This window comes from Arachis ipaensis, chromosome B07 (genome assembly GCF_000816755.2).
Source record: "Arachis ipaensis cultivar K30076 chromosome B07, Araip1.1, whole genome shotgun sequence".
NCBI lineage: Eukaryota > Viridiplantae > Streptophyta > Magnoliopsida > Fabales > Fabaceae > Arachis > Arachis ipaensis.
The window spans coordinates 101,475,938-101,483,548 of NC_029791.2; the positions used below are offsets into that span (position 1 = coordinate 101,475,938).

At 35.6% G+C, this 7,611-nt stretch overlaps 1 long non-coding RNA gene across 1 annotated transcript in view; it reads right to left on the reverse strand.

Moving 5' to 3' along the window:
• LOC110264296 overlaps window positions 1,239–7,611 on the reverse strand; it is a 12,048-nt gene continuing 5,675 nt past the window's right edge. The window contains exons 2-3 of the long non-coding RNA XR_002350202.1: window positions 2,577–2,580; window positions 1,239–1,387 (exon numbers count right to left, since the gene is read on the reverse strand). This is a non-coding gene — a long non-coding RNA (uncharacterized LOC110264296). The remainder of the gene's footprint in view (window positions 1,388–2,576; window positions 2,581–7,611) is intronic.

Genomic DNA, 7,611 nt, shown 5'->3' on the forward strand with positions numbered 1-7,611 from the left:
ATAAACTATCAATGTAACACTAATCTAGATTCAGATCCAAAACTAAAGTAATCCTAATATGATGAATCTCAATGTGTGTGGATGCCTCCCGAGTCTCTGCATATTCCTTTGCTTTATTCTGTGTTTCTGGGCCAAAAATTAGGTTAAAACGCGGCCCGAAATTGTCTCCAGCGTATCTTGTAATTTTTGCAGATCGTGCAGGTCATGCGTACACGTCGTCCACGCGTTCGCGTCATTCAGCGATTTCCTTGCCACGCATTCGCGTCGTTCACGTATTCGCGTCATTCGTGCAGATTTCAATCCACGCGTTTGCGTCAGGCACGCGTTCGCGTCACTGTGATTTCTCCAATTCGTGCGTTCGCGTGAGCCATGCGCTCGCGTCATTGTTCGCTAGTTATCTCCTTAGTTTCTTGTGTTTCTTCCTTTTTTGCAAGCTTCCTTTCCATTCTCTAAGCCACTCCCACCCTCTGAGGCCTAAAACACTTAACACACGGATCACAGCATCGAATGGTATAAAGGAGGATAAAAATACATAATTAAAAGATCTATAGGAAGCAAGTTTTCAACCATGGAACAATTTTAGGAAGGAATTGTAAATACATGCTAATCATATGAATAAGTGGGTAAGGACTTGATAAAACCACACAATTAAACACAATATAAATCATAAAATAATGGTTTATCAGTCACCCCCTCTTTAAAACCGTGACCTTAGCCTTATCTATGGTCACGGTTTTCACTGTGGCCATAGCTCTATGGTCACCCCTCCTTAAACCGTGACCATAGCTTTATTTATGGTCACGGTTTTCACCGTGACCATAGCCTCTATGGTCACCGTGACCATAGCCTTATCTATGGTCACGGTTTTTACCGTGACCATAGCCTTTATGGTCACCCCTCCTTAAAACCGTGACCATAGCCTTATCTATGGTCACGGTTTTTACCATGACCATAGCCTCTATGGTCACCCCTCTTTAAAACCGTGACCATAGCCTCTATGGTCACCCCACCTTAAAACCATGACCATAGCCTATTTTGTTTTATGAGATTTTTTTTTTTTAAAGTATAATCACATCCCAAAATGATGATAATTACAAAATAAATCTAAAAATAAAAAATGATAATCAACAATTAAGATAAGTTGTGATTAAAGTAACCAACTAACATATCAATATAGTTGAGTGAATACACTTGTCTCAATCTCAGTTATACAGTGACATACACACTAACACTAAGTAGAAACTATTAACAAAATTGTTCCACAGACGTGAGAGCAATACAATTCAGACTCTGCCAGGATAGATTGTTTCTGGTATTGCTATGCTTCCTTCTCAACGCTCAGAAACTTTTGTTTCAACCACTTTACCATATGAAAGCTCAGCACCTACTTCATTAACATACAAAGAAAAGTCACATTAGACATAAACACTTACATTTATTTTTCTTCAACTTAGGGAAAAAAACATATCATCAAAACATATATATACATTACACATATACTAAAAATTAAAAGCTTTTGAAAGTTTAGACAAGTATTTAACATTACACATCTAAAATTTGCTCAGATTCACCGAAATTAACATCGATCCAGAGAAAGAACAGCACAACAACTCTAAAAAATCAACATTCAACAAACACCAGAAAGAACAACAACAACTCTAAAATTTGCTCAGGTTCACCAAAATTAGCATCGAAGCAGAGAAATAACAGCAACAAGCCAACAACTCCAAAAACTAAATGAAACAGCAACAACCATATTCAACAACCACCAAATTCACTGAAATCAACATTGAACTAGAGAAAAAATAGGGTTGAAAACTGGAGCTCACCTGGTTGAGAAGACGACCACCACCATCACCCGAGGGAGCAGATGCTGCTTCACTGGTTCCGACGAAGCGAACGCAAGAAATATATACTCTTGGGAACAGAAAATTGCTCTTGGGTTGCCTCAGGGCAACAGATAAATAAACAAACATCTCTTAGGTTGCCTTAAGCAATAAATAAATAAACAAACATCTCTTGGATTGTCTCAAGCAACAGATAAATAAGCAAACATCTTTTGGGTTGCCTCAATGCAACAGATAAACAAATAAATATCTCGTGGGTTGCTTCAAGAAACAAACATACAAACAAACAAATATCTCTTTATTATATTACTCTTTTCTCAAAAGAATTGTTGAAGTTATCATCATGCGTTAAATTTATTTTAATTAAATCCTTATACTTTTATAAAAAATTCGGACATAATTTCCTCTAAAAATAGGACTTAGCCACCCTTTCGGGTTCCTTTTTTCTCTACATCTCGCCAACCTCTTATCATTAATTACCATAACAATATATATTCTCAAAAATATTTGATAATAGTATAGAAAATCTATTTCTTAAATTTCATATCCAACGTAATCACCAAAGCAACATCGGCAGCCCAATCTCAAATTTATTTTTAAAATATCAAATAATTTCGGAATTACAAAAACTTTATGCCCAAATGACCGTCTCGGATTAAGCTTTCTAAATAACTAAAAATTATAATTTTTCGCTTATTCTAGCTTCGGAAATAGAAGTAAAACCGTGACTGCTCTGCAGTGTCTTAAAAACTAGAAAACAGCAGCAGCGTACAACATTTAAAATTCCATATCAAATTCAAATTAAATTAAACCACCTTTAAAATTAATATGGTTAAACTTAACTTATCCAAATTTCTTTCTCAATTAGTTCCAGGTCAATATCACTTTTAATAAAGAAGTTACATAACTTGAAAGTTAGGTAAAAATAAATCAAAATCTGTTTTAGAAACCAACAAGCTTAGTATCTTTCAACTTGTATAACTTTTACTACAAAACTTAAATAGGCTAAAGTTTGGTTTATAAACTCCTAACTTATCTAACAATAAGTGTGTCTTGGTTGCAACCCAATTTCATTTCAATTCTAAGAGTTACAAGCATTGGAAGTTGATGCATAACTTGCTGAAAATTGATTCTCTCCAGCTTTAATCATTAACTTTCAAAAATCCACAACTCCCAATTCTTAACTCCTAAAATTCTGAAGTTTTAGAGCAATAAACCAAGTTAATCAAATTTTAAAACAAAATTGGTTTCGCTCCAAAACTTAGCTTGTAGAAATTGCAGCAAGACAAACAATTTGCTGCCCTGTTTGAACTTTTCTGCTGCAGGGCAGATTTATCGACCTAACTTTAAAAATTCACCATAAATTGTGTATTTAAAGAAAATACCTCAAAATTTCCAGTCCAGATCTATACATTTCCAAGTTTGATCCAGACTTAGTCCCATGCAATTCCGATCATCACAGAATTAGTTATAGCTTTTCAAAGTTTCTGACTTCGTTTAAAAGTAATGCAGAAAATTTGATTTTAGAATACAACTTTGAAAAATCATAACTAATTCTCTAATTAATACGAAACCTTCAAAATTTAAATCTTAGCAACTATACTTATTGTAATTCACTTTAACCTTTAATCTCATTATTTCGATCATTATCGAATTACTGGTTTGCTTTTCAAAATTGCCGTTTATCTCAAAAAAATCAGGCTTCCTACAAAGATTTAATATTTCAAAATTCAACCTTCAATTCCTCTCAAAATCAATTTCAAACAAACACCAACTAAGTCCACCACCATTATAATATATCTAATAACCAGCTCAACAGCAATCAACTAATAACATCAAGATTCAACACTATCAGCAATCATTTATCAACAATTCATAATTCACACATAAACAATCAATCTCATAAAATCAACAAGCTCAATCATATTCAACATCCATATAGCCAATCAATTATTCACAACAATTAAACCTATTTGCAATTATTTAATAAACTTTGTGAGCATTCTTAAATTAAAATCGTTTAAGTTAAACCCCCTACCTCGATGTCGCAATTAAAAGAAACTGAAGGCAGAATTATGGCGAGACAGCAGGCTGGACTGCGCCCTCAACATCGCAGCCTCATCATTCTACCTAAACCAGCATTGGTGGCAGCAACAACCTACTACAGAACTAGCCGTAGCTTCAACAGCCCCAAGGCAGCACCAACGTAAATACTTGACCTAATTGTAGTAGAAAATGGGAGCCAAAAGGGCTGAGATAAAATAAAGACAAAGACTACCATGATTAGAACAAGTACATCGTGGAGGAACGAAATAGAATCTGAGCAAGGATGAGAGTGTTATGGTTTCAAAATTGGAGAAATTGGAATCAGAACAAGGAGGATGATGCTGGCCAAGTTGAAATATGGCGGCGGCAGCTTGCTTTCTCTGATGGCAAATTGACAATTCCAACAAATACAGTAGAGCCAGGAACATCAGAAATAAACAGAAGGTGGTTACAAAGCAAATAAGGTTCAGAGGTGGTGATTGTGGTAGCTAGGCACGATTAACTCACCATGAACGACGGCGGCACCCAAGAATTTCGGCGCCGACAACAACCCACTACTCTCCCTCAGTTGTGTTCTGTCTCATCGCTCCTCTTCCTCTCGCGTACAGTGGCAGTAGCATCGACCAAGGTTCGGTGGTGGAGACACCCTCAACGGCGGTGAAACGTGGCGGCTATGGAAGCTCGGCAACGGTGGTAGGGCGCGGCGTAGGCGGCGGGACAGCTCCATCGCGACCTCTGTCTCCCTCTCATGCGTTGTCCTCTCTTCGCATTAGGTTCTCTCTCGACTCTTCCACTGCGAGCCTCTCCCTTCTCTCGTGCAACGATGGCAACGGTGACGGCGGCAAGGTCTCAACCGGCGCCGTTCCTTCCTCCTCCCTCTCTTCCTTTCTCCCTCATCCCCTTCGAGCTTCCCCTGTTTCCTTTCTTTCCCGTTTTGAATGTGTTTTGCGTGTGTGTTTTCTCAATTTAGGGCAAAATTAGGTTTTTAATTAGGAATTTAGGGTTAAGGAAAAATATATATGAGTAATATAACCATTTTTATAAAATATTTGAGATAGAATAACAATTTAAGATTCAAATATAATATTATAAAGATTACTTTTAAAATACATAAAATTTTATTTATCAATTTATTAATGAACTCAAATAAGTATTTCTAATTTAAATTATAAAGTAAATATACTAATCACATTATATAAAATACGGTTAAACTCGAAATATCAATTACCTAAATCAAATTATATGACCTTTCATTATATTTCTATCATATCTTTAATTTCAAATTATATAAAATAACCAACTATAAAATTTACACAAGAATATTAATGGAATTAATTCTAAATATTAGTAAAACTAATTTAATTACTCTTAATAGATTAGTTTATAAAATAAAGAGTTCAAATTAATAATAACTCATAACTTTTCATAATAAAAGTTACTTAAATTAAATTGTACAATACTTTCTTATTTTTCAATTACTAAAATTATACAAAATATTTCAATTATAATAAAATTACTCAAGAATCTTATTTGATTTAAAATAAAATTATCTCTAAATCTATTTAATTATTTCTAATAGAATAATTTCTAAAATTATAAAGTTTAAACTTAATTAGATAAAATTACAATTTATTTATATTTAGATTTTCAAAAATGCGGATGTTACATGTTGCATGAATGGTTCAACTGGAAGCTCGGTCCGGCCAGGTGATCGAGTGACCGGGTTTTCGGTCGAACCGGCCAGGTCGAGCCGGATTTGATAACTATGGGATTAGGGTACTGGGTTACCTTAGTGAATGAAACAGCGCCGTATAGTGTACAAAATTAATTTTTATATTGTTCCAATTATCTTATACTGTACCATGGCTAAAACTTAAACTATAATTAAAACGAATTTGGCATTATAAGTGGTCACTGATGATGGGTTAGTTTTTCATCCATTATTAAGTTATTAAATTATTTTTTATATTATTAAGTTCTAAATTATTTTTTAATTTAAAATTAATAGTATTCAACGTTTAAGTCACCCCCAAAACTGTTACTATAGATTCCTTTAGGTTGCCCCCAAAACCGTCGGCATAGACTCGTTTAGGTCACTCTCCAAAACCGTGACCATAGACTCTTTTAGGTCACCCCCCAAAACCGTGACCATAGACCTTTTTAGGTCACCCTTCCGAAAAACTGTGACCATAGACCATTTTTGGTCAGTGTAAAAAATCGTGCCATAGACACCTTTAGGTCACCCCCAAAACTGTGACCATAGACCCCTTTAGGTCACTGGTGCACGAAATTGTGATCTCAGGCAACGGCGCCAAAAACTCTGTACGCACGTCTTAATAAATCGTTTTTCATTCACAACTTCGATACAACTAACCAGCAAGTGCACTGGGTCGTCCAAGTAATAAAACCTTACGTGAGTAAGGGTCGATCCCACGGAGATTGTTGTTATGAAGCAAGCTATGTTCATCTTGTAGATCTTAGTCAGGCGGATATCAAATGGTTATGGAGTTTTCGAATAATAATAATAAATAAGCAGAAAATAAAGATAGAAATACTTATGTATATCATTGGTGAGAATTTCAGATAAAGCGTATAGAGATGCTTTCGTTCTTCTGAACTTCTGCTTTCCTGCTGTCTTCATCCAATTAGTCTTACTCCTTTCCATGGCTGGCTTTATGTAAGGACATCACCATTGTCAATGGCTACTTTTAATCCTCTCTGGAAAATGGTCCGATGCACTATCACTGCATGGCTAATCGTCTGGAGGCATCACCCCAGTCCCCAAAACGAGATCACAGGATCGAAAATACAATCCAGGATCTTCCAAAAGATCATAAGATGAAAATACAATAGTAAAAAGTCCTATTTATACTAAACTAGTTACTAGGGTTTACAGAAGTAAGTAATTGATGCATAAATTCACTTCCGGGGCCCACTTGGTGTGTGCTTGGGCTGAGCTTTAGCTTTCCATGTGCAGAGGCTTTTTTTTGGAGTTGAACGCCAGGTTGTAACGTGTTTCTGGCGTTCAACTCTGGTTTGTGACGTGTTTCTGGCGTTTAACTCCAGACAGCAGCGTAGAACTGGCGTTCAACGCCCTTTTGCGTCATCTAAACTCGGCCAAAGTATGAATTATTATATATTTCTGGAAAGCCCTGGATGTCTACTTTTCAACGCAATTGGAAGCGCGCCATTTTGAGTTTTGTAGCTCCAGAAAATCTACTTTGAGTGCAGGGAAGTCAGAATCCAACAGCATCAGCAGTCCTTCTTCAACCTCTGAATCTAATTTTTGCTCAAGTCCCTCAATTTCAACCAGAAAATACCTGAAATCACAGAAAAACACAGAAACTCATAGTAAAGTCGAAAAATGTGAATTTAACATAAAAACTAATGAAAACATCCCTAAAAGTAACTAGATCCTACTAAAAACATACTAAAAACAATGCCAAAAAGCGTATAAATTATCCGCTCATCACAACACCAAACATAAATTGTTGCTTGTCCCCAAGCAACTGAAAATCAAATAGGATGAAAGGAAGAGAATATACTATAAATTCCAAACTATCAATGAAACATAGCTCCAATCAGATGAGTGGGACTTGTAGCTTTTTGCCTCTTGAAGAGTTTTGGCATCTCACTTTATCCATTGAGGTTCAGAATGATTGGCATCTATAGGAACTCAGAGTTCAGATAGTGTTATTGATTCTCCTAGTTCAGTATG